Source organism: Jaculus jaculus, chromosome 17, assembly GCF_020740685.1.
Source record: "Jaculus jaculus isolate mJacJac1 chromosome 17, mJacJac1.mat.Y.cur, whole genome shotgun sequence".
Lineage (NCBI taxonomy): Eukaryota > Metazoa > Chordata > Mammalia > Rodentia > Dipodidae > Jaculus > Jaculus jaculus.
Window position 1 is genome coordinate 47,604,695 of NC_059118.1, and position 27,573 is coordinate 47,632,267.

At 42.3% G+C, this 27,573-nt stretch overlaps 2 long non-coding RNA genes across 2 annotated transcripts; both read left to right on the forward strand.

Annotated features, from left to right (window-relative positions):
• The first annotated feature begins 719 nt into the window (after window positions 1-719).
• On the forward strand, window positions 720-10,073 carry LOC123455504. Its single transcript, XR_006633963.1, has 3 exons — window positions 720-893; window positions 1,459-2,847; window positions 8,417-10,073. It is a non-coding gene; the product is annotated as an uncharacterized LOC123455504 (long non-coding RNA).
• LOC123455503 lies at window positions 2,858-6,335 on the forward strand. The gene is made up of 2 exons (XR_006633962.1): window positions 2,858-3,175; window positions 6,178-6,335. It is a non-coding gene; the product is annotated as an uncharacterized LOC123455503 (long non-coding RNA).
• Window positions 10,074-27,573: the final 17,500 nt, after the last annotated feature.

Consider the following 27,573-nt stretch of genomic DNA (forward strand, 5'->3'; position numbering starts at 1 on the left):
AATTAACTCAGTATGATTACAGTCATTAAACAAATGCCTGGTAATGACTGCTTTCTTATTTTAGCAGTGCCTCAAACCACTAGGGTAATACCACACAAAGCTTTTTGCTCTAATATCATGTTAATTGGGACTCACACTTACACATTTCCTGACAAGAGTGTGCACACTGCTTTAGTGTGGTGGCCCATGATCTATGGCTAACTCTGGACTAACTTCTAAGAGTTCTCCATTATTCTCAGCATTCTATTAGATACAATTTTCAAGTTCATTACAGTGTACAAGTAACTTAATATAATTTCTACCCAATTTTTAAAAAAGTATGCATTTAAAGCCAAAATATGAGCAAGACTTTTTCCACAGTTATTCTTGTGACATTGAAATGGATCCCAAAGATAGGGACAAAGATAAGCCTGTTTGGAATGGCCACCCCAAGAATAGCCCTTGAGCTTAGAAGGCAGAATGGAAATAGTTAAGTCCTGAATTCTGCCTAAGAGAAAACCAATGGAAGAACTGACTGCCAGAGGTAGATGTAAGAAGCCTGCTTGTCCTGTAGCCACTGTTTACATTCAGGGTCATCTGTCTGGTGCCACCTTAGAAGCTGACCTGCTTCTAGAGGGACATTGAATGATAACAGCCTGCAAGTCAGCTGACTGCTGTGTCATAGCTACTGTTTCTGCAGCCCTGCAAATGCCAGCTCCGCTCTCGCAGTTCCCAGTCGCAGTGCGGCATAGCAGAGGCATGCAGCTAGGCACGGAGTCTGAAACTTTTCTTTTCCTGCTGCTGTTTGAGAGTTTCCCAAGGGAAGAGTTTACCTTTGCATAGCCAGGAGCCGAGATGTGGTCTGCATGCACATGATGGCATCTACCGAGGCGCGTGAACTTTCAGCTAAGCAGGTATGGCTCCAAGCCCGATGGAGCTCAGCTGCTTTCCCACCATGCATGTGAATAGTTCTTGTTTTTTGTGGGGGCAGGTGTGGGGGTGAGTGGGGACTTTTTATGCAGCACTATTCCACTTGCAGGAGGAAAGCCTAGATGAAGACGAGGCTTGCCTTGGTTTGTCTGGCCTGGGCCTGCCCAGGCTCCACTCATTGCCACTGTGGGACTCCCCAGCTGCTATTTAAGGCTGCCTGTGGGGACTGATGCAGATCCCCAGGGCCTTAGTTAGAATCCAGTTTAAAGGAGAAACTCATCTCATTGACCTAAATCAATCTAGCCCTCTCTGGCTATGGTACAGCTGTCAATTAGAAACAACCAGCCAGCAGCCAGACATCAATTGCAGAATCCTTGTGACTGTGGTCTGTGTGCAGGTGAAGCCTGGAAGAGTGACAGTCTAATTTTGGTCATTGGATGGCTTCTTTTTTTCCTAACTAATCATGTTTGCTAAGTATGCAGTGGTCTGGATTGGTCTCTCTCTCTCTGTCTCTCTCCCTCTGTTTCTCTCTCTCTTTCTGCCATGCAGCCCTCGTCAACTGTGACTGGAAATCAGGATGCCAGCAAGGCTGTATTAGCCCTGGCTCCTTCTGCTTGATGTTATGTGAGTTGGATGAGTCACCCCGGCAACCAAGAAAGAGGCATAACACACCATTTTACCTTCTCTTGTGATGTTAGGGGAATATAACCCTTCTTCACAACAATGTCCGTGTGTGTGTGTGTGTGTGTGTGCGTGTGTGTGCATATGTGTGTGTGTATGTGTTCTAATTTACTGAATAACCTAACAGAAGTCGTCATGGATTTTTTTCTAATGATTTAAAGAAAGGAGAAAAAGGCAGCCTGTGGAGACTGTGATGTGAGGCAGCAGCACGTTGGTGACTGCCAACCCGAAATACTTGGCTTGTGAAGCCAAGCCCGGAGGGACAAGCTTGCAACTGAGAAGAGATCCTAGATAAAGAAATAAAGATGACAAGCAGAGTGGAGACTGAAGGGACCAGCAGCATCCGCTCAGGGATGGCAGTTTTGTCAGGCTGAGACTGAATAATTCATAAACTGAAAGTACCCGGGTTCTCACCTTTCCATTTAAACCAGCATGATCTGAATCTCTAATAAAATTTCAAGATAAAGTAAAATGCCAATTTGAATCTGAAGAGCTTTTAAAGTGGATGTCGCATTCCCGACTCTTTCGACATTGCACAATGAAGCTAGGAGAACTGCACTCCATCATGAAGACCAGGGAAAATGATGTAATTACAATAGCAACAAGAGAATGCCATCAAGTGGCCTCTAATTCACCTAATTTGCTAAGACTGACTGTGGTTTGAATACCCATTGCATGTCGCCATGCCCGATAGCCATGGATCTATCTCGGAATGTAACAACAGTGGTGTGGCTGTGAACAAATCTAAGTCGGGAAGCCTGGCACAGAGTTACAATGCCTCTTTCATTTGGTGGGCATCTTTGCCTTTTTGCTTTTCACTCTTGATGCTTTTGCCCCAAATGCCTGTTTGGAGGAAGTGGTGTGCCTGTTGTGCATTGGGGTTGATTCTTTGCTACAGAATAATATTGGCTTGCTAATTTATACACCCTCTTTATTTCAGTGTATATGAGCATGTGCTTACTAGAAGGGAAGAAAGGTTCATTACGAGGAGACTGCTGTAAAAAAAAATAGGCAGGATGAAGTGTACATGCTTGTTTGTTTTTTAAAAGCCCTATCTGATTCCTGGTAAGAAATCCTTTCCTGGAGCTATGATCCCAGTGTGGTATGTTGAAAACTCCCCAGCCACAGAGCTGGGGTGACAGAGCGTGTGGGAAGCACGTGCTGTGTTCTGATGTGACTAGAAGAGGGATGGCTGTGCGCTCACTGTGGACTGCGCTGAAGAACATTTTGTCTGGCAGGCTGCTTGTTCACCTTGGGGTAGGTGTGCCATTGTGAGGAGCTGGCACAGACCACCAGTCCTCCCTGCAGACCACAGTGCAGTCATTGAATGGGCACAGCGGTGCCTGGAGTTTTACTTGTGATAGCTTGATGATAAGGTGTGGGCTTCTACTAATCACTGTGGTCTGATTATCTCAGGGGGGTCTTGAGATATGATAGGTGTTTGGGGGGAGGTTGATTTGATATTTCTGTCTAACATTCTGGGAGTTTAACTTGAGACCCTTAGCTCTGATGTGTCCTTAAGCCACAGCCCGATTTAACCGCCTGTATGCGTACTCAACTCCCGACCCTGAGCACCCGACAGAAGGTAAGTTTTGCTTTTAGTCATTTATATAGTTGAATATGCTCTTTGTTGTCTGACTTCAGCGGAACATGCTTTTCTTCATGTAGTGCTTTTAGTTTGTCACTCCTGCTATACTAGGGCTAATTTACAAATTTTATTTCTCTGTTTTTTTCATAGTGCAAGTAAAATGTTATATTTTAAAAAGTAATTAAAATGTTGTATTTGTTCTCTTTAATGAAGCACATCTAATATTTAATGCTTTCGAAAGGCAAAGGGAAACAATTTTACTTAGTGGATAAGTTGTTTAAAAATAGTGATCAATTCACTGGATATCAATTGTATTACTATGTTGTTTTATTTAGATATCTCAACTCCTAATGCTGAAGCCATTTTTTTATCTCTCCAGAAAGAGGCTCCACTGTAGAGACAAAAGGAAATCTGTGCCAAATTTCCTTTAAGACATTTTTTGAAATTAAAGTGTGGTTCTATTGTTCAGTAAAGGAGTTTTAATTTTTGACTTTTAAATCCCTGTTACAGCCAATGTTGGAGCTGAATAAACATTGAGTGAGTCAACTGGTTTCCCTGTCCAATCATTAAATAAGACAGGTATCCTAAAATTATCTAAATAATTGGAAATCAGACTTCTGTCATTTTTGGAAAAACTCATTAGTCAGTAGATGTTTAATGGGTAAGAACAGAAAATTGGAGGCTTATTGTCTTATGAGTAATGAATTTATACTTTATATCTTGGGACTGAGGATTTCTTTTATTTCTTTAGGATATAAATTCCAGAATATTGTATAATTTACTATAGTTCTTAAAGACACTGAAATTCACTTGTCTTGCCACAAAAAGCTAAGATTTATCAGATAGGGCCACTGGTTTCCTTGAAATCCACTGTTTCTTTAAAATAAAAATTTCTCTTTAAGCTTACTGAAATTATCAAGTGTCAATGAATACATTTTAATATCAGTTCATGAGATAATTTTTAATCAATTATTGATAATGGTTTTCTATATTCATAAATACAACTGATTCATTATGATCTGGATAATCACATAGAAATATCTGAGGTAATTTGAAAATAAAGAATCATTCAAAATATTACCAAGGGTTAATTTAACTGAAATCTCAGACAACAATGGCTTAACTATGTGTTTTAGGTTTTTATTTCTGGAGGGGCTGGTTTGATTATTGTTATTTGTTGACTTTGGTGAGCAGTAAGACAGGTAAAATTAATTATATCCTCCTTCCTGATTTCTAACTTCCCATCACTCCAGGGTATCAGCTACAGTTACAAGGACGGAATGAAATGTAAACCCCAAAATTCACTCACAGAAGTCATAAAAATGAATCATGATAGAATGTGTAAATTTGATCATTAGTTATATTAGAGATCACCTAATTTGTGTATGTTAGGTCTCATTACATTACTAAAGTCCAGCGTGGAGCAAAACCCAAACCAAAACCCAGCTCATGTTCTCCACAGAGAGTGCATTAATTTCTGCTGAACATTTGTGGACTAGTTCTTTGGTAAGTGGATGCACTTCAGAATCAATGATGAGATTCATCATCAGTGTCCACAGCTGAATTTCTCTAATTAGATTATTTTATAAGAACCATGGGATTGTAAAATTTCTAGTAAGTTTTAAGTTGGTATTAATGAAGGATGGCTTTACCAAATACCCCTATTAGTACTATATTAGTCTGTAAAAGAGAAAAAAGTAGACAAACAAACAAACAAACAAACAAACAAAAGAGAACACTCACATTGTTCAGTGAGCCCTTTTCCCCAATGGCATTGTCAAACAAGGATTGATAGAGCTGGAGAGGTGGCTTAGCAGTCAAAGTGCTTGCCTGCAATAGCTAAGGACCCAGGGTTGATTCCCAGTACCAACATAAAGCCAGATGCAAAAGGTGGCACATTTGTCTGGAATTCATTTGGAGCTGCCCTGACATGCCTATTTTTCTCTCTTATAAGTAAGCAAGTAAATAAATATTTTAAAAAGGATTGATAATCCTGTGTGGGTACACTGCTTTTTAAGTAACCTGTTTTCTACAGTAAGCATTTTTTAGCATTTTATTATGAAAAATTTCAAACTTTTAAAAGCAAAAACAATTGTGAACATCTATATGCCAACCATGAGACTCTTTCCAACCATGAGACTCTTTAACTCCTTGTGGTATAGCTGCAGTGTCATACTCATGAGTTCTCTATGAAGTAAGTTGGAGACATCAATATTCTTCACTCCACGATATCCCTGTTTAATTAGATTAATACTTGTTTACAATGTTTTCCGTTAGGTAAAATTTGTATAGGATGAAGATAGAATTTTGAAAAAAAAAATTCGCTGTTGTTTTGCATGGAACTCATGCATTCACTCACTTATGTACGCGTTGGTTGGTTGGTTGGTGTGTGCACATGTGCACAGATGCACGTGCATGCTTGAGGAGGCCGTTGTCAGTGTCAGGTGTCCTCCTTTGTCACTCGTCTGCCTTATTTCTCTAAGGTAGGGTCTCTCACTGAATTTGGTGCTACCCAAAGTTTTGTTAGACTGGCTAACTAGGGGGTCCCAGCAATCCTCCTGTCTCCACCTCCCTCAGCACTTGGGTGACAGTCATGCACAATCATGCCTGGCTTTTTACATGAGTGCTGGGGATCAAGATCAAATACTCATGTTTGCACAGCAAGTTCTCTTACCTGCTGAACCATCTCTCCCACCCCTATCTCTTTTAGATGATTCATAGCTGCATGGAAAGCTTCAGAGTCCTGTGTTTTAATTGTAATATGGCACAAACCTCTATCTCTCTCTCCTTTTTTTGGTGGAAATCATATATGGTAGAAGTTGGTGGCACTTTCCCCTGCCTTAGTCTCTACCCCAGCCTCAGGCTGGGTTTCACCCATTAAGCCCAGGGACCACTGGTAACCCACCATCATTATATTGGGATATCAAGTTTACCTAAATAATTCCTAAGACTGTTTTTGTTCTTGGGACAAACTTTCTTTTTCTTTCTTTCTCCTGCAGGACACAAACGGAACCCAGCAGCCTCTTGAAGAACCACTTGCTATTCTACCTGGATTCTTCTCTGCCTTTTCCTTTCCTCCTATACTTTCTCATATTTGCCCTTCTTTTTTATACCTTCTCTATTTTCCCCCTCAAATACAAGGGAAGAAATTTCACCATTTTTCATCAAGTCATTCTGTTGCAAGCAATTTCATGAAAATGAGTATAGGAAGTAAAAATGAAACATCAAAGAATCACAAGGTCTCTTAAAGGGATTAGCTTCTCTTCATCTCAGTTAAACACAAATGATCAAAGATTACCCTTTGGAGACCTCTTCACAAATTCATCTCTTAGATTTAGTCTTGTGCATGAGATTTATACATTCACCTCTCAACTGAACCCTGAACTAACCTTCCTGAAGATCTGTATTGGTCTAACTCCTAAGAAGAGTCATTTCTTGTGTGTGTGTGTGTGTGTGTGTATGGACACACACTTGCCGCAGTGCTCGTGTGGAGAGCAGAGGACAGCTCTCTGGCTGTGGTCCTCCCGCGCCTCACCTGAAGCAGGTCTTGTGCTCGTTGTTGGTCACTGCTGCGCTCCTCTGGCTAACTTATGGGAATTCTCCTGTCTCTCTCCTACCTTAGCATGTGGGGATTACAGAAGCCCACCACAGACTCTGCTTTTATGTGGAATCTGGGGGTTCAAATTCAGGTGCTGAGGCTCGAGTTGCAAGAGCTTGTCCACTGAGCCATATTTCCAGCCCAGAAGAGACATTTACTACACTTGTACATGTCTAATAGGCCTGACCCTCAGGCCACTTTTCTTCATTCAGCTCAGCATGCCCAAAGACGTCATTAGATAGCTAACATGGATCTATCCTTGTCTGTTACTTTTTTCATTTTTCTATTTTTATTTAGTGATATTTAGATATAAGACTGGTTAAAATTTAGTCTTAATAACAAGACAAACTTAGATTGCAATCTTTTTCAATTTAACTGGAAACATGACTTCAAGCAAGTAATTGAATAATTTTAAGCTTCACTTTCAAAGTGTTGCTATAATTATAAATAACATTTATGTATATTATATATGTATATACCATATACACTACCTGCATGTGTATATTTAACATAGTACCTGCTTCTACTTAGTCATCACTATTTACAAATGTTATGAATACTGTCCTCCAAACATAGCAACCATTACACCTTCCTCAGAACAGGCAGGAGACCCTCAAGATCAGCTCTGTTGACACTCCTTCATAGAAGGAGGTCATGGGAAGGGTCATTAGACCCTCACCTGAGATCTTAGCACCTTCCTGACAGCTGTGTGTAATTCTGACTTAGCTGTATGTTGATTGAGGAAGGTTCTAGAGTATATAGAGTGTGGAAGGTTAACTGAAGGGGAAGTCCATCCATGCAGCTATGGAGAAGTCATCATGCAGCCTGGGTGAGATCTTGGTGATATGGCTGCTTTGGGGTCACCCACAATCCTGCAAATAACCCATTATCCATATTTCTGCGAGTAAGGATTAAAATTACTGGTTCACTAAGCTTGGCTTGGGTAGAAGCGATGCTTTGGTCTGTCCTTGGTGCTCTAGCTATTGGGGGAAGGAGCAGCCATTTGATCACGTCTCCTCAGGGAAAGGTCATGCGATAATTAGCATCATCCATGTCATATCAATAGAAGGTGCCATCACCCTAGAACTCATCTGGGTCATCTACTAGATCATAGACTACTCTTTTCCTATGTCCAAATTTGCTTATCTTAACAAGCTTCATTAATGTTTTCTTTTTAAGGTCTAAAGGTATCCCCAGCTTTCAGTTCAGGGTGGAGCCCAACAATAACTGAGCTCCTCTGGGCCTGTCTTTCAAATCTTTCATGTGGGGGAGGGAAAGAAAAAGAGAGGGAGAGAGAGAATGAGAGAGCTGGAGCAACTTGCTGATGCAAAGGAACTGTAGACGTATGTGTCACTTTGTACATCTCACTTTGCATGAACACTGCAGAATTAAACCCAAGCCTTCAGGCATTGCAGTCAAATATCTTTAACCACTGAGAAGTTTCCCTGGCCTGTGGAAAACTTAGTTTTGAATATATCATCTTCTGGCTCCTTCCTCTTTCCCTTCCTCCCTTGTTTCCTTCTCTCCCCACCTTTTTCTTGCATTTATGAGGGTTGAACCCAGGGCTCTGCACCTGCGATGTAGCAAGATCTTTACCACTGAGCTATGTCTTCAGTCCTTCCTTATTCTTTTCACCCTAGGAAATGCAGCAGATAACTGAGGTATACCAGACACATGGCCCTCCGACCCAGCAAGCAGGAGCACTGGCCACACCCCATATTTCATAGGTTTCTGCTCTTCTATTCTGCCTGCCATCATGCATGACCCTTCTCAGCGAACAAGAAGCGAGTGGAGGCAGGGGACATGCCTCCCCAGAGCCTGTGGTGCTCTGTGTATACAGACCCTGGAGTCCTACATTTTCTGCACAGCTTTTTCCCAAGGACCACCTTCCCACAGATGAGCTACACATAGGCACGTGCCCCTCCGGCTGACAGGTGCATGGGAAGGGAACTGGTGGTGGAGGCCTTACCTAATGCGAGCAAGCTGGGAGTGTGCAGGGAGAGCGGTCCGGCGGGGGGGGGGGTACACCACATCACCCACAAGTAGGGAGGAGCTTCAAGGAAGATTTTTTTTTTTAGGGTAAGAGGGTAAAACTTGTTTTATTTATTTATTTATTATTTATTTGTGCTTTTGCTACCCATGCCAAGGATGTGGTGTGGAAGTTCACATTTGTACTCTTGCCTATGCAAGCCTTGCAAACACTGGAAAGCTTTTGGAGATTCTTCGTTCTTCAAGAAGCTGGTTGGGATGTAGTTGTATTTGCAGGTCATTCTTGATGGTTAACACACAGCGAAGAGAAATCTAGAAAGACCATTCACTAACTGAAGTTTCTAGTCTATATAATTTTTGAAGTTACTAAATTTACAAAATATAAAAGCTTCCTGGGTCTAAGGAGAAGGCTCAGTGGAGAAAGTGCTTGCCACATATTATAGCCAGAGTTTAGCTCCCCAGCACCCAGTGGGTGTGATGGCCCATCTGTCATCTTTTATTCACCTCTGGTCTCCATTCATGCTTGCACAAGATGTGTGTGTCTGCACATACACGTGCATTCATCACACATACAGCAAACCAGAAATTCTACATATACTCACACATGAAATATTTTAATGCTACAAAACTCTTATCCTGATAGTTAAGCTTTTTGTCTTTCACCTTCTGCATTTTGTATCTTTTTGCCACAGTATATTATTCCCTTTTTAAGTTCATTTTGCAAATTCCCAACCAATAAGTCTGTGGAGATAGGTCAGACTCTACTTAACTTGAGAGAGTTAACTGTACCAGATAAAGGACAAGTCTCTCTCTCTCTCTCTCTCTCTCTCACACACACACACACACACATTCTTGTACTGGGCCAGAGATTATCATAATAAAAGAATATAAATTCACGAAGAAATTGGGAAAATATGTGAAAGCATAAAAAAGGAAAATAATCTCAACCATAGTTCTATTATTCTTGAGACAAAAACATACTCTTTAATGTATGTTCTTCTAAGAGTGCTGTATACTCATGTAAATAAATTCTGAGACTGGTATTACCCTGTATGCTCTGCTTTGGAACTTACTTTTACAATTTAGTTTATTAAGGGTATGTTTTCCAAACCATGAAATAGTTTTTTTTTTTTTTTTTTTTAAATCTAGCTTGCTAATCGCTGTGTCTTTTTTCAGTGTGTAATCCCTTTATTGGGACATCAAAAGTTTCCCCAGGTATTCACTATCATAAATGTAATTGGGTGATTAATGAGAATTTTCATATGGAATGCTGATAATATATTGAAAATAAACTTGACCTCATGTCTAGGCTGTGGACTCATTACAAACTACAAACATCTTTCTTTCCTCCTCTTTCCAAGATCATATGTGGGCCTTTAAGTTGGGGTCGTCACTAGGGATGTCTTGATCTCAGAGGCAAGATAACAAGTCCTGTTTTCAAAGGGTTTCAAAATCATGTGCTTGAAGAGGTAACCAGAAGTGTGGTCAACTGGGAGTCATCAGTAGGAAGGAGAGGGGTGCTTTATACCTGTGGAAACTGGAGGGGAAAGATCCAGACCCATTTAGAGAGTGGGAGAAAAGACTGGATCTCCAACAAGGCTGCTGGTGCACATGGGGTGCTGGTGCACCCGGGGTGGCATAACTTTCACAGGAGACAGTGACACCTGGAGACAGCCACCTGCCCTGTGGCTTAGTCCTGCCTAAGGAGGTATGATGTTGGCTAATGACAGTGCGCATGAAAAAACAAAACTAGTAATGAACCTTCCTAAAATCCTATACTGCTGACTTTTACTAGGATTTTCCATAACCCCAAGGACTGGGAGAGGAACACTAGAACTAAAAACTAAATAACAATGAGAAGAGCAATCATTTACCCAACTCTCGTTGACAGTGATAGGCTAGTGTTAATTTGTTTAGAAAGATCATAATGTACTCAGGCAGCAGGAAAAATTCATGTTTGTTACCTAAATTTCTCCTTTATTCTTACTATATCTGATTATTTGCTTAGGATAAACTCCTGGAAATGAAACAAATGAGAGTTAGGGCTTTCTGTATATATTTTATTTGTAAGTCTTTGTATTTTTCGAGTCCACTAGTTCTTCTATTTATCTCTGACAAAATGTTATTAGGGAAAGGAAGAAAAGCAAAGTTAGCTAAGCTAATTGATCATTAAGTGTAAATTTCCATTTATAATCTACTCTATCAGGGCTTCAATTACCAGACTGCTTTATTGATAAGTGTAGGAGATAATCACTGAGTATTTAAATAAACAATATAAATTTTCACAGGCAGAAGTGACATGGACTGCATCAGTTATGCAGACTGCCAAGAAATAATCTCAAAGACTAAAAATAGGCAGATGCTGGAATAAATAGAAATGATTTTGACCACCCTGCAAAGCCTGATTCCCATCTCTTTGTGAATTTTGATAGTTTTAGGGCACAATCCTATTTCTTGGTCAACTTTCCAGTTGTAGGAATGAAAACTCACCGTTTGTGCAATGTGGAAGGAAGAAAACCCTAGTTACCCCCCCACCCAGGTCACTATCAGTCTTTTTTTTGCATGGGTGTATGTGTGTTCATATGTATGCAGGTGCATGTGCGTGTGCAGACGTGCGTGCACATGTGTGCATGCATGTGTAGGGCAGAGGTTGACACCGGTATCTTTTTCGACAGCTCTGTTTCCTGAGCGAGCTTCTCTCACTGGATCCAGAGCTTGCTGAGTCAGCTAGTCCAGCAAGTTGAGCAGGTGACTTGATGTCTCTGAGCTTTGGTTTCCTCTTCCAATATGGGTCATGTGGAGACTCGTCTCATGGGGTGTTGGCAGAATTACAAGGACTGATAATGGAATGTACTAAAAACATACTGGTGCTCACAAATGCTGCACAACTATCTTCCTCATGAGCATAGAGCATGCCTCTCCAGTGTCACTGCCTGACTGTCCAAGTGTCACCTCGCCATGCTCCCTTACAACAGGAGCTAGCTGTAGTGAGATATTTACTATACTCTGAACTTCACGGTCTTATTTTTCCTGACTTTTCTCCTTTTCTGCCCAGAATAATTGTGACCCCATTCCTTTTTAAAATCGAATTAATTAATTAATTAATTTGAGAAAGAGAGAGAGAGAATGGCACACCAACATCTCCAAGTGCTGCAAATGAATTCCAGATACATGCACCACCTTGTGCATCTGGCTTATGTGGGTCCCAGGAATTAGAACCTGGGTCCTTTGGCTTTGTAGGCAAGTGCCTTAACTGTTAAACCATCTTTCCAGTTCCCGTGATGTATTCTTTGATTGGCGGATTCTCCTGTCAGCCTTCAGGTCCTGGAGCACTTATAAGGAACACTAGTTTATGTTTCCATTAATAATACTGGAAGGCAAACTTTAGGTTAGCAATTAGATGGCTCTTGATAGGAATACAACTATTTTTTGCAAAACCAATCACTCTGAACAAGGCTCCTCTTTTATGTTCACTTATGAGTCTTAGCAGAATGTTGTTTTGTTTTATTGTTATTATTATTGGTTTTTCGAGGTAGGCTCTCACTCTAGCCGAGGCTGACCTGGAATTCACTATGTAGTCTCAGGCTGGCCTTAAGCTCACAGGGATCCTCCTACCTCTGCCTCCCGAGTGCTGGGATTAAAGGTGTGCGCCACCACAGCCGGCTTGTTTTATTTTTTTTTTGATGCAGGATCATACTCCATCTCAGGTAGACCTGAATCTCACTCTAACCCAGGCTGACTTAAAACTTACAGTGATCCATATACCCCAGCCTCCAGAGTGCTGGGATTATAAACATGAGCCAACCTCTCTCAGTTAAGTATGTATTTTTGTATGTGTATATATGTTTATATGCATGTGTGTGCAGGTGTGTGTGTGTGTGTGTGTGTGTGTGTGTAGGCCAGAGGTTGATATCAGATGTATTCCTCAGTTGCTCTCCTCCTTAATTTCTGCATTGGAGTCTCACTGAACCTGCAGCTCACCACTTCTGCTCAACTAAGTGGCCAGCGTGCCCTGGGGCTCTTTGTAGCTCTGCTTCCTCAGTGCTGTGATTATAGAGAGGTGTCACCACATTCACATTTTACCAGGATGTTAGGGGTCCAAACTCAGGTCTCAGGCAGCATTTGACCCATTTAGCCACCTATCCCAGCTTATCAAAGCGCATCTTAAATTTCCATTTATGATGCCTTACCCCACTCTTAGGAAAGAACTCTGAGGTCAGGGAACAGGGACTATCTGTTGTATCTGTAAGGCCTGGTCTACTGTGACCATCCTAGGTACTCAATCAGCATTCACTCTAGTTTTATTTTGTATTAGTGGAGATCAAACTCGTGGCGTCTAGCTTGTTAGACAAGCTCCCTTATCACCGAGCTACAACCCCAGACTCAATCAACACTTACTGAATGACTTCACTTTGAGTCACATGAAACTTTCTTCCCTAGGGAGATATAAACACATGTCTATTCAATCCAGATAGGGCATAAACAAAAGACCAAAGCATGATTGCACCAAAACCAGTTTGCTGGAACAATGAGTTTACTGGGGTTACTCACCCAGCAGGGCGAGAGGTTGCATGGGTGACTCAAAGGCAGCTGCCTCACCAAAAAGTCCTCCCTGGCTAAGTGACAGCTGGCGAATGGGTGCCCACTGCAGGACTTGCGGGGGGGCGCAGCAGGGCAGGTGGGAGGGTCTCGCCCACGCTGTTGTTTGTCTTTAAGGGCTTAAGTTTTGGCTCTCTCAAATGTGACCTCCGGAGTCTCCCGAGACTCCTCCTCCTCCCAGGAGACTATGTTTCCATTCAGAGAAAACTGTTACACAACAGCATCAGAGTCCGCCTCTCAACAGTTGTTTACTGCTCCCATAACCTTGGGGAGTGGTTCTGTGAAGTTTCAGCTCTCCCAGACTTGTTGACCTCTTGACTCTCTCTTCCCTCTAGAAAGGAATATTTTAATTTGAAGAAATTTGCTGTATACTTTGTCATAGGATAATGCAGAAACGGGTTAGAACACATTCTGTTTCAAGTGTTTCAAGGACATCTATATTCATCTTATTAGACTTGTATGTGGCAAGCAAGCCAGAATTGGTACCACTTTGGCAATGTGGAAACAGGTTCAGGAAAACGAAAGACCTCAGACTCAAGGTGCTGAAGCACACAAGAGGCAGAGCTGGGCTCGAGCCCCGGACCCTCTTCCTGTGGTCCCCACTGCTGGGTGAAAGCCCGGGTTCTCTGGTTACTGCTGGCTGGCAACACTTCTTTTTTCTTGCAGGACATCTCTTTGCAAACCAGTCTGTAGATGCTTCAAGTGGATACCTCTAACTAGGAATTTTAAAAAGTAATAAAGTTAAACACAGCAGTATAATGTTGGAGCCAGATGAGCTGGTTGAAAACATGGTGTTGACTGGTATGCACAAAGAAGAAAGGCCAGAGGGGCTGGAGAGACGCTTCAGAGGTTAAAGATGCTTGCTCTGTAATCTTGCTGATAGGAGTCATGTCCCCAGCACCCAGATAAAGCCTTGTACAAAGTGGCGTGCACATGTCTATAATTCTAACACACCTATGGGAATAGAAGGCAGATTCAAGAAAATCCTGAAGCATACGGGCTAGGTAGTCTGGCCATCTCAGTAGCAAACAACAGTGAGAGAGACCCTGCCTCAAACAAGGTGGAAGGAGAGGACCAACACCCCCAAATTGTCCTCTGGCTTCCACATACGTGCAGTGGCACATGTGCCCTCACCTATGTGCACACTGTTTCTCTCTCACACACATATACACAACTTAAAGATCTTTGGAAGGTGAAGGATGATTTTAGGGACAATGTACCTTGCCCTGTGTTTGAAAAGTGGACCATAGTTCTTACCAATAGTTTTACAGAGAGCTTGAATTCAAACAAGTCATTCTGGTTTTCTTTCTTCCACACATCTCTTTTTAGGTACAGACACTTGAAAACCTGCCTCTATGATTTTTCCCATAACCACGTAGAGTCAAATCAAGGTTGCCGTATTATTACTTTGTTTTCTTGTTGCTCTGACCCACTACCTTACAAAAGCAACTTAGGGGAAGAGACTTTATGTGTCTGTCTCATATTCTGAGGCATATAACACATCAGGCAGGGAAGATACAGTGACAGGAGCAGCTGTGGGCTCTGGCAGCTGGTGTGTGGGCTGCTTCCTCACACTGAAAGCCTAAACCTTAAGGCCTGCCATCCAGCGCCCCTCTTCCTCTAGCAAGGCCTCACCTCCTAAAGGATCCCCAACCTCCCAAACCAGTGTTGCCTACTGTGGCGGATGGTTAATATTCACACTATAATATAACCAAATAGAAGGTGGCCTCCTGACCATTTCCTCCCATAGACTGTGAACTTTCCCTTCAGAAGCTGTGATTGCCGTTTTTCTGTACTAAATCCTCACACATGGCTTAGAATATCCAGGAAGCAAAAAGGATCCTCTCTTGAGGTCATGCTTAAAAACAATCAGCACTCTTCAGAATTCTATGCCCCAAATACCAGCAAAAAAGGGGGTCACAACAGAAAGTGCTTAACTTCATCAGCTCTCCTTCAAGCCTTATAATTAAATGTTCTGTTTTTAATTAGAAGTTTTGTAAAGTTGACCTGAAGTGTTATCGCTCATTGCCTTTGACTTTCAGTCCCTTCTGATTTGCAAATAAAGATCAGGGTTTCAAACTGCTCTGGTATATGTGATCTCATGTTTCTCACAATACTGAACTTAGAGCATCCAGAAGCAAAGCAACTAAACATTGTCCAGCTGGAGAGTGAGGAGGTCCGACACTCAGGGCCCTTGCTAACAAACGCAAGATTTTTCCAACTCCTCTGAGAGTATTCCCACTAAGAACTGCCTAATTCCCAGCCTATGGTTGGCTTGTCAAGATAATTTCTGGCAGCATGAATTAACAATCCTTAAAACTAAAGAAGCTGGGTGTGGTGGCTTATGCCTTTGATCCCAGCACTCAGGAAGCAGAGGTAGGAAAATCACCGTGAGTTTGAGGTCATCCTGGGACTATGGAGTGAGTTCCAGCCAGGTTAGCCTGGGCTAGAATGAGATCTTACTTCGAAAAACCAGCCAAACAGGGCTGGAGAGATGGCCTAACGGTTAAGGCGCTTGCCTGTGAGGCCTAAGGACCCATGTTCAACTCTCCAGATCCCATGTTAGCCAGACACACAAAGGTGAGGCAAGCACAAGGTTGCACATGCCCACTAGGTGGTGCAAGACCCTGGAGTCAATTTCAGTAGTTGAGCCCTTGTACCAATTCTCTTTCTGTCTCTCTCTAAAAAGAAGAAGAAAACAAAACAAAACAAAAACAAAAACAAAAAACCAACCAACAAAACAAACAAAAAGGGCTGCTGAGGCTGGGGATGTAGCTGATTGGTAGAGTGCTTGCCTGGCATGCATAAAGGCCTGGTTTTGATTATCTAAACCTTGTGTGGTGGTGAATGCCTATAATCCCAGCACACAGGCGGTGGAAGCAATAGTATCAAGTGTTCAAGGTTATCCTTGTCTACATAGAAAGTTCTAGGCCAGACTGGTCTACATAAGCTCCATCTTAAAAAGTTAAATAAATAAATAAAGGCAGGCTCTGACAATAGACCTTGAATGTGAAAAAAAAAGTGACTAGTTTGATCACATGGGAAATTGGATATACTTGCATACACAACAATCAACAGAGGCAGGTCATTTAATTGAGAGAGACAGACATAATAACCATTTTAGCAAAGTATCCTTAGGTGCTCATGAATTGCATTTTCAATAAACATGTCATGTATTAGTCAAGATGTGTCTTTATAAGGTCAGCTGCTAGAATGAAGGGCAGCAGGATGCCAGGGAAAGTGTGGCACACTGAGGGGAACAAGACCTGCTTGGCAGCCAGCATTGCCAGGCTAGCTACGTGACTTTGTGATGTTACTGTCATTGTCTCTGGGCTTTAGTTTTTTAATATAAAAAAATGTAGCTAATAGCAGTTACCTTGTAACTTGGGTGGTTTCACCAAGCACATGCTTCCAGTACTTCTAATACATCAGGTCCTAAGAAAGTGCTCACTAAAAATCTGTTGGATGGGGTTGGGGAGATGATCCAGTAAATAAATAGAAGCACTCACTGTGGTTGCACTCTCAGGACATTAAGAGATCTTCCTGGAGCTAAGATGGAAGCTGAAAAGCGTTATTTGAGCTGCTGGGGGAGTAAGTCACCAACAGCATGAATAATCAGTAGATTTTCACACTACAAAATCAATCAACCAGGCAAGTAAATTACCTTTGTGCAATAGTGGTACACAGATTATGGGGGTAATTTCTGTTTGGATATGAAACCCGATTAATTGGCAGGGGGTGTGTGGGGGGGATTCTTACATGCTACTGAGAACCAAGTCAAAAGCCTATAACTTGGAAGGTTATAGACCCCAAAAGGGAGCTTCCATTGTTCCTTGGCTAAAAAGAGATGTTATGGCCATCAAAAAATCTTTTAAATGTCTATGTTTATCCCATTTGATCCATGCTACTCTCACTCTTGGTTAGAGAATCTGCTTTGTACAGATGGCAGTGAATAGTGGGGAGACCTGAGACCCATTAGAATGACAAGAAAAGAGAGTTGACTGCCTAGCACAAAATGAGTCATCTCTGTCACATCTGGCAGAGCCCAGGAAACATCACAGAGGAAGTGGCAGATGAAACATGAGTGCTGCTCTCATCATGGGCAACTGAGTCACACAGCTAGCACCAGCAAAAGAGTGGAGAACAGAATTTTTTCTCATGTCAATGTGGACTCAGAGGGGTCATTTCCAAAGCCTGATTATATAGTTCTGATATCCCAGGATTTTATAGACAGTTTTTATGACAGGCAGTTTGACATCACCTTGAATTCTTTACACTATTGGTGGGTTAAACCTTTGGGCTATGTAAGTAGGAACTATAAGCAGAAAATTACAGACGTTTAGGGGAGTTTGCCTGTGACTGCACTGACCAGATAACATGCAAGCAGACTGCAGCTGCATAGGTAGGGAGTGGACTCAGGGTCACGTTGTCTCCCTGGTAAAGGCTTATATAATAGGAACTGTGTTTGAGGGTATCATCTGGATCTGGTTTCTTGGTGAAATTTCTTCTACCACACTCTCATTACTAGCTTGAGAACCCATTCCAGGGAGAGGGCAGCAGGGTAGACACTGAGACTCAAAATTCATCAAATCAAGGAAATCAGAGGCTGCTGAGAGTTCAGTACTAAAGGTAATTTATAATATGTCTTCCAGGGCTCAGGGACCATTGTGGAGAAAAGAGCAGAAAGAATATAAGAGCCACAATGAGGGAAGGTATACTTGATACATTGCCCTCCACTCCACAGAAACTGACTGGATCATTCATGACCCTATGGCCGTTACCATAATTCCACTGAGAGGAGCCCTCGGTAGAAATGGGGGTAAGGGAGAGGGAACATGAAAGTATAATCTGATGGTAATACATCAATTTGCAATATGTTCATGTAATAATGTTCTTAATTACAGAATAAAACCAAGTTTGCTGTGCAAGCATGAAGACCTAAGTTAAATCTCCACATAAAAAGTCATGACTGTAATCCCAGCACAGAGGGGAGCAGAGACAGGAGGCTCTCTTGAGCTTACTGGTCAACTAATCTAAAATAGCACAAGCTCCGGGTTCAGTGAGAGACTGTCACAAGGGAACAAGGAGGAAGAACAATATAAGGAGGTACCTGACATCCTCTTCTGGCATCTCCATGCATGCGTGCAGTGTGGCACCTCTGCACATATATGTGCATGTAGCACATGCACATATGGACATATACATCACACATACTGTGTATATACCCCCAAAATCTGATGTACAAGATGAATTGGAGGAGACTACTTGTGGTAGAGGTCACAGACCTGGTGCATGGTGAAACAGGTACATGGTGGAACAGGGGCTGTTTGCTGTCAAAACACTGCGGAGCCAATGGAGGTGAATACATTTTCCCAGGTGAGTGTGGTAATGTAGTAAGAGTAAGTATGCATGAAAGAAATAATTTGGTATTGCAAAACAGTCCACTTTTCATTTTGGTCACTTAAAAGACTAGAGAGAGTCATTGTTATGGCTTAGAAAAGGGACTTAATCTTAGTCAGTCTCTAGTTTGCTGGCTTGTCAGAACCTTGGAAAGGTATGTGAAATTCTCCCCCCCCCCAACCCAACTTGCACCACATTTGCAAATCTTGTGTCAGCTCACAATGCTTTATTATCTCCTCTCCCCTCAGGGCATGGAGGACATTATCTTCAGGGAAAAGTTATCTGTTCCATTACCTAACCTAATGTAGCCATGTCCGTGGTGCAATGGGAAACAGAAATCAACCAAAGGCTTGCCACACATTTGCCAAGTGATTTACAAATGTGTTTATTTTTTTTTGTTGTTGTTGATGTTGTTGAACTTCAGGGCTTTGTTATTATACAACAGTGAGGGTCATACCTTTCCCAATCACCCCAAACTTTGACAATAAACACTATACACAATCTTGTATAATATGTCTAGGGAAGAGTTGTGACTGTATATAAACCACTCACAGAATCAAGAGATTCTTTTGCATCTCCAAAATAAGATCTAAGCCCACTCACTAGCCAAATTATCCAAATGTACTTTGCAGGGGGAGGGGACTGGGTAATGGGTCAGTGGATTAATTATTTACCATGCAAATGTGAGACCTGAGTTTTGATCCCCAGCCAGGCATGATGGTGAATGCCTTTAATCCCAATGCTGGAGAGGCAGATACAGGTGGATCTCTCAGGCTCACTGGCTAATACAGCCTAATCTGTGAGCTGTAGGTTCAGGAAGAGACCCTCTCTCAAAAAATAAGGTGGGGTGCTACTGAAGTTGACTGCTCATCAGCCTCTGGTCTTCACATGTACATACATACACACACACAGATCAACATGCATAAACACACATGCCAAAATTACTAAAATGTACTTTGGTAAAAACAACAAATGTGATTTTCTGATAGCTTACTTGTACCTCATTTATTGAGTCTCCTTTTTTTTTCTTGATATACTTAGACTCAGTTTTGAATAAGTGGCACAGCACAATACACAGAACTGCTAAAACAAAGCAGCATTGGAAGTTACGAGCGAGGCAGACAGGGTCACGTGAAGACTGAGAGAGGAGCCGTCCTGTATCTTTTGTTCTTTGAGACAGGACTTTGTGAATCCTAGGTCATGTAGGTGAGGATGACTTTGAGTGCCTGATCTTGCCATCTCTGCTTTCAGGCATGTGCCACCGTGCTGTGTATGTGGAACTGGGGATCAAACCCAGGATTTCATACATGTTAGGTAAGCACTGTATCAACTAAGCTATAACCCCAGCACACCACTGTACTTCACAATGCTTTAATATTTTTATTTTTGTAATAGTGAATAAATACCATAGACTTAGCAAAATCAACAAGTAGTCTCCAGGGTTCAGGCAACCAAGTCTCTAAATCGCTAAAACATAAAATATGACTACTTCTCAACTTGAAGCTCTTCAGATATAGAAGCATGAATAATCTGACTTGAGAGTTAAGGAAGCTTTTTATATATCCAAATGATTACTCTTGACTTCTACATAACATGTAGAAAACAATTGACTTATCTTGTGGCAGACATAATTGAGCAACCAAACACTGATTTCTAATCACTTTTTCTTTCTGCCTCTACCATAACAACTTAGAAAGTCAAATATTCACTTTTCATCTGTAGCTGCAAGTAATGATGAGAAATCTTGGGCTTCTGTTTAATAGTTACGGGGAGAGGTGATGTAAGGCATGGTTCTGGATTCCTGATGAAAGATGGACAAAAGACATGTTTGAGAAAGCTTCGCTTCCTTTCCTCTGTCAGATGTAGACATGATGCCCAGCACTGCAGCCACATCTTGAAACCAAGAAGAAAAGACTAGGTGACTTACAGAGGCATTGGTTTTCTTTTGTGTTTATGTTTGTGCATGTGCATGTGAGGCCGGAGGATAACATCTGGGGCAATTCCTCAGGTGCTGTTTTAGAGACAGCTTGCCATGTAGGCTGGACTGGCAGGGCAGTGAGGAGCACACCTATCTCAACTCCCCAGCTCTGGGATTCCAAGCATATCTCATCATGCTCACCTCTTTGTATGTGAGTTCTGGACATTGAACTCAGTCTTTCAAGGCAAACACTTTACTGACTGAACGATTTTCCTAGCCCTAGCTCTCATTTTGAGCCCTTGAACCACTGCCAGTAGTTACTATTGGCCTCCAAATGCCAAGGAAAAATCTACCCCTATTTCGTTATGCCACTTTTATTGATTTTATGTTATTTGTAGTTGACCTTATATATCTCTAATGTACCTCAAAATTTCATTCAACTGCCTCAGATAGGTTGTTTTCCTTTTTATAAGCCACTCCCGTCTGAAAGCAAGTCATGCTCGTGGCACGGCCTCTTTTGCTGCCTGTCTCTCCTGTTCCTGGGCATTTCTGTCTGGTCACTCTCCCATGAGGTCTTGATTGTAGTTGCATTGTCCCACTGTCTCCATCAGTGCATTCACACTGTGAGCACATGCCCGTGTGTGTGTGTGTTTGTGTGTGTGGGGGGGAGGCAGTAATAATAACATTCTATATATTTCTCTTTAGCTTTGTCTTAGCTTGAAGAATGGGGTTACTGACTCTTCCTATTTTAACTTCTTCACAAAACAAATCACAGCTTTGTATCTCAAAAGCGCCTCAGGGAGTCTAGGGAGATTGTTCAGTGGTTATAAGTGCTTGTTTGCAGTGCCCAACAGCCTAAGTTTGATTCTCTAGTGCTCACATAAAGCCAGAAGCACAAAGTGGCACATGCATCTGGAGCTTGTCTGCAGTGGCAAGAGGCCCTGGTGTTTGTTTGCAGTGGCAAAAGTTCCTGGCTTACCCATACTCACTTGCACACACTCTCTACCTACTCACAAAAATATATATATAAAGATATGTTTTTAAAGGTGCATCAGGTTCATGTAAAAAGGTTACCAACAGAAGAAAAGTGAAAAGTGTGAGAGCTGTGTGCAATGTGAGATTCTGGGCAGGTTCCTTTTGTTTTAAAGTGCATTTCTGAGATGATTGGAAAAATTTGAATCACCTCTGCAGATTTGAGGACAGCACTGCATCTGGTGTTAGTGTTTACACTTTGAAAAGCACCACTTCATGTAAGAAAGATATGGACTGAACATTAGGTTCTGGAGGTGATGGGACATTGGACACTGTCTGATCTTGACACAATTCAAAATGAGGTTTTTATACTGTAGCTCCCCCATTTCTGTAAACTTTTGAGTATATTTAAAGTGTTGGTCCGGGCATGGAGAATCATGCCCATAATCCCAGCACTCAGTAGGTAGAGGCAGGGGGATCGGAAGTGCAGGGTGCTCCTTTGCTATGTAATGAGTTTGAAACCATCCTGTCCTGTATGAGAAACCCTGTGCTTCGAACATGATGATGATCCTGTGACCAATTGGCTTGCCTTGTTCAACTTGTTTTCTACATGTGTGGGGATTAGTCTGCCCCATTCCACTCACTTGTTCCAGTCTGGTTTTTCTTCATTGAAGGACCAACTAAAGTTAGAGACTGTTAAACAACAAAGGAATGCTAATTACTTTGTCCATGTGGACTTTGGCCTTATGTGACTATGTATAAACTAACATTATCAGCTTCCTGAGAGGCAGAAAGCATCAAGAAAACCTCTGGTCTTTGATATCATCACTTGTGTGTGGTCTTGGGTAAGGAGCTTCAATTCTATGTGTCTCTTGCCTATGAAATGTAGGGTGGTGCTGACACATAGTGAAAGAGTTGTTTCTAGGGAAGTATTGTAGGTTTGGACATAAGGGCCTTGGCATGCATAGAACTGCCTAGAGGTGACCTCAGTGTGTCAATGTACATAAGACAGGTGGCGTGATTTTCTCCAGTCTCTGTCATGTCAGCCCAGTTCACAAGGTCAATGGATGGTGTTCCTTCAGTTAGCACAGGTTGTATTATTTAGTAATAATGAACAACTAAGCTACCATAACATCTCAGTAGCTTCCTAAGAAGAATATGGGAACATTTACTACTATTTTCCTTCATTGCAGGCCCGTGCAACTTTTGGGGAAGTCTTCCTCCTTAGGATGGCTCAGAAGTATAGATCCTTTTAAAAATCAGCTTCCACAATACTGAGGCAGGAAGAGAGGACCACATAGCTGAGTTCTGAGGTCAACGCTTTGACTCAGATGTGAAATCCAATCCTCCTCAAGTTTCTTTAGTAAAAACAGGTCAAGTCTAAGCTCAAAGGAGTTAAAGAAATGAAATCCCCTGTGTTCCTAAAAGGAGAATGGCTTCCAGTGTGCCAGAGTGGGGAATCTCTAGCTAGGTATATGTGGACTGTGGGGTAGCTGATAATCTTCTAGCTCTAAATATTGTAAACTGCATAAAAACTTTGGCGGTCACTCCAATGACGTCTGAAAATGATACTCTTAAAATAGAAGGCTTCTTGCTTATATATTATAATCAGTCTGCCTATTTTTCCATCTTTTCTGTGTGCTTTTATGACTCAGATATGATAGCAAATCACACTGAACATACATTAAGTGCTTAAAACTTAGTGGTAGATGAGCGCCATCATAAAGCAACCACGGCAAACCAGGCAGTGGAGTGGTAAACTGCATTTCATGTCCGAAGTCACACGGCCGTGAGGCAGCCAGAGAAAGACTTTCCATGCATCCTGCCATTAGCTACAAGAGGACTTTTATTACTTCCTTGAGAAAAGTTGGCCTCAGAATAGTTGTTTGTGTTTGCTGGCAGTTTCCAAAGGTGATTGCCACCTTTAGACTTGGTCCCATGCACAAAATGGTAAGTGCAATCACAGAGCAAAACAATGTCAGACACAATTCAAGGCAATCATAGTGTCCTTCCAAGTAGAGAAAGTATGAAACTCACTCATCTTCCTACACCGATCAGAACATGGCCTCCTCTGCAGTTAATGCTAAGCTCTGATCAGAATTAATAGTTACTATTTTTATGTTTTTGTGCAAGGTAGTCAAGTTTATGGTAATAGGTTGTATATCTTCTTTATTGGATTTTGACTGTAAACATGAAGATCTTAAAGCGGAAGCAGAACTACTTGGGAAGAGGAAGGAAGGGGACCAGAAGAGGAGGGGAGTTGACCTTGTGAACTGGAGGTGGAGGACCCTAAGAACAAAGTGCAATGATATGTGTGTATGAAAATGTTATAGGGTTGGGCTGGAGAGATGGCTTAGTGGTTAAGTGCTTGCCTGTGAAGCCTAAGGATCCTGGTTCAAGGCTCAACTCTCCAGGACCCACATTAGCCAGATGCACAAGGGGTGCACAGTGGAGTTCATTTGCAGTGGCTGGAGGCCCTGGCGGGCCCATTCTCTCTCTATCTGCCTCTTTCTCTTTGTCTGTCACTCTCAAATAAATAAATAAAAAATAAAAACAGAAAGAAAGGGTGCTGGAATGATGGCTTAGTAGTTCTCTGCATCCTTTAAAAAAAAGAAAGAAAATGTCATAGGGAAACTCATTTCTTTGTATTTTAACCAAAAAAGTAGGAATTGGATTGTGTGTGTGTTTGCACACATGCATGTGTGCACACACCAGAGGTTGACATCAGATGTCTTCCTCAGTCACTCTCCAACGTATTCTTTGGGACCCGGTCTCACACTGAACTTGGAACTCACCAGTTCAGCTAGATGAGGTAACCAGCAAGCTCCAGGGATGGCAGTAAAGACATGTGCCACTACAGCAGGCTTTTTCTGCAGCTTCTGGGGATGTGAATTCAGAGCCTCCTGATCGTCCAAAGCACCTGAGAGACTTTTTAGACTAGAAAGGACAAAATCTATCTTTGCTGAGTCAAGTAGAAGTCATACATTCATTTTAGAAACTTAAATTTTAGCAATTGTCTTTCCACCTTGTTGGGATTTAAAATAACAGACTCATATGATATGCAAAGAGAAAGACGGGTCAGCTTTACTCTGTACTCTCAGCCCAATGCACACACCAGGGCAAAAAGAGAATTCAATTCCAGGGTTGCACCTAGGAGAACTCAGGTCCAATTGAATTTATCCCCAGATAACCAAGCTGATTATAATTGTCAAATCTGGTCTTTCTTCACAGTAAACTTGAATCTCCTGTTATTTGCCATGAAACCAGTGGGAGTTGGCTGTTTCAGAGTGAGTAAGGTAGGTCCTTTTCAAAGCTCCCCAGGCCTTCTTTCAGCAAGGTAGGAATAGGGATGGCTGCCCCGAAGAGGAGCAGGTGTAAGGAGGATTAGGTCACATGATGAGAAGGGGTCGGCCATGGGCCAGCAGCTGCAGAAATCCCAGGTGTGTGTGAATTGGCAGGGGTACAAAGAGAGGAGAGCTGCTAACAGCTCAAAGTCCTTGGGCGGCAGCTGCTGGTTTGGACCCACCTGTGGTGCTGATGGGCACAGCCCACTCCTAGGAGCACAGGAACATGAAAGGTCCTGGGAGAGCTGCCTCTGCCCATTCTTTCTAAGCAGATAGGCAGAGGAAATAAGCTTGCCCACCTTCTTTTGAGAAGAGCTGGCTGGACACCAGGCTGGTTGGCTTTTCTGATTCACAACATGGCTCCTGGAAGTCTAAGATAAAGACACATATTTTTTTCCTTCACCTAGGAAGCAAGTGAAAGAAATAGCCCTGAAATGGGGAGAAAGTCAACAGGCAGAAATATTCAGGGAGAAGAACACAAGTTTGACACAGACAAAAATTAAAGCTTCTCCCATGTTGGGCTAGGGATCTGGGAAGAAGAAACTCCTCATAACCCTTCTTCATCGAGCTCCTTCCCCTGAACAGTGCTGTGGTTTGGATGGAAACATCGTGGTGCAGAGGCCAGGGTTTCAGTTTAGTGGCCCTGAATTATGGAATGTTTCTTGGGCTCACAGCACACAAAAGAATTGCTGGACTCAATGCAAATGAATACTGTCTACTCAGGTGCAGCCATGGTCCCCTTCCTGTGGGCAGGCTGCAAGGGTTGCCGTCTCCTACTCCTCATGAAAGCCAGACTCCAGAAAACTATGAACCACGCTAAGGCCATTTAATACTACCATTTTGGTTTTTCCCATCTCTGCTTTTAAGCAGACACAGTAAAACCTGCTGACTTGCCTCTAACTGATATGAATCTCCCCCCTTTTTCCTAGAAACAGGGTCCCACTTTGGGGTATAAGAATTTGGTCTCCCTGGAGCCCATGTCTTCAAAGCTTGGTCCCCACTTGGTGTTACTAGGAAGGGTGGAACTGTTAAGAGATGGGTCCTTGTGAGGGGTCCGTAGGTCACTGGGTATGTGAATCCCCAAAATGACTGTGTGACCTTTGTCCTGTCTACTTTTTAAAATTTTTATTTATTTATTAGTTGACAGTGAGAGAGGGAGAGAGAATGAGCATACCAGGACCTTTAGCCACTGCAAATGAAATCCAGACACATGCACCACTATGTGCATCTGGCTAACATGGGTATTGAGGAATAGAACCTGGGTCCTTAGGTTTAGCAGGCAAACGCCTTAACCACTAAGCCATCTCTCCAGCCCCACTTTCTTTTTTTGTTTCCTGCATTGTGATGACAGTGGTTTTGCTCTGCCACCTGCTTCTACCATGTGGGAAAAGAAATCATTCATGGGCTAAAACCACCAAACTGTGACCCAAAGTAAATTTAAACATATTTAAAATTCAGTCATCTGGGTCAGGGAATAGAGCATAAGAACTACAGTTTGGTCTCTGGAGCCCATGTAAAACATTCCAGTGCTGGGGAGTCAGAGACAGGTGAATCCCTGGAACTCACTGGCCAGCCAGACCAGACTACTTGGTGAGTTCCCTGTCAGTGAGAACCCCTGTATTAGAACAGGTGAATGATGCTTCCTAAGGTACCACATTGAAGTCATCCTCTGGCCTCCACACACTCAAACACAAATATACACAGAGACACAAAGTTAACTTAAACCAATAAATCTGTTCTCTTTATGGCTTGATGGTCTCAGGTATTTTGTCATAGGCACAAAATACTGATGAACACCAGACAATGGAAGTGTGACAGTCACAAGTACTCGGCTGGGCCTCGGTGCTGTGGTGTGGTTTTTATTGCCAGGAGGACATCAGTAGAGAACGTCCGGGAAGGCTTCCCAGCACTGTCATGCCCACTTGGGATTTGTTCATTTTTGTGATTTGGAACACAGATGAGGTATTCAATTACACTTTATCCCCAAGAAGACGAAAGCTACATGCCAACCATGCCAGAGGGGAGCAGAGGAATCTGGAACCCCCACTTGTCATGGCCAGTGCCAACTGGCTTCTGGGCCTTTCCTGCTGGACGTAGACCCTGGGAGTCCTACACCAGAATGGGCAGACATGCCACTCAGAACACTTTTGAGATAGAAAGTCTAGTTTCCCTGAAACCAAGAATTTCTGACCCATGTGGTTCTGATGTCACATACAGACCACACTTGGAGAACCTCTGGGGCAACTGCACTGTGAGCTGTTCAAGCCAATGTTAGTCAAGTTTTCACACCCTCACAGCTGAACATGGTCCCTCAACTGCACTGTTCTCTAATCCCTCAATAGCTATATGACTGTCCTGACCCTTTACCTTCAGTAAGGAGCTAAGAGCTCATTGAACACAGATACCCAACCAGGGTTGCCATCTACGTAGAGTCTGTTCAGATAGGAATCATTAAATCAGAGAAAAGAATTCTATTTCTGTCTACAACTGAATTTAATTGCTTTTTTCTTTTTTTCTTTAACTATTTATTTGTGAAGAGAGAGAGGAAGAACAAGAGTGAAGGAGGGATGAAGGG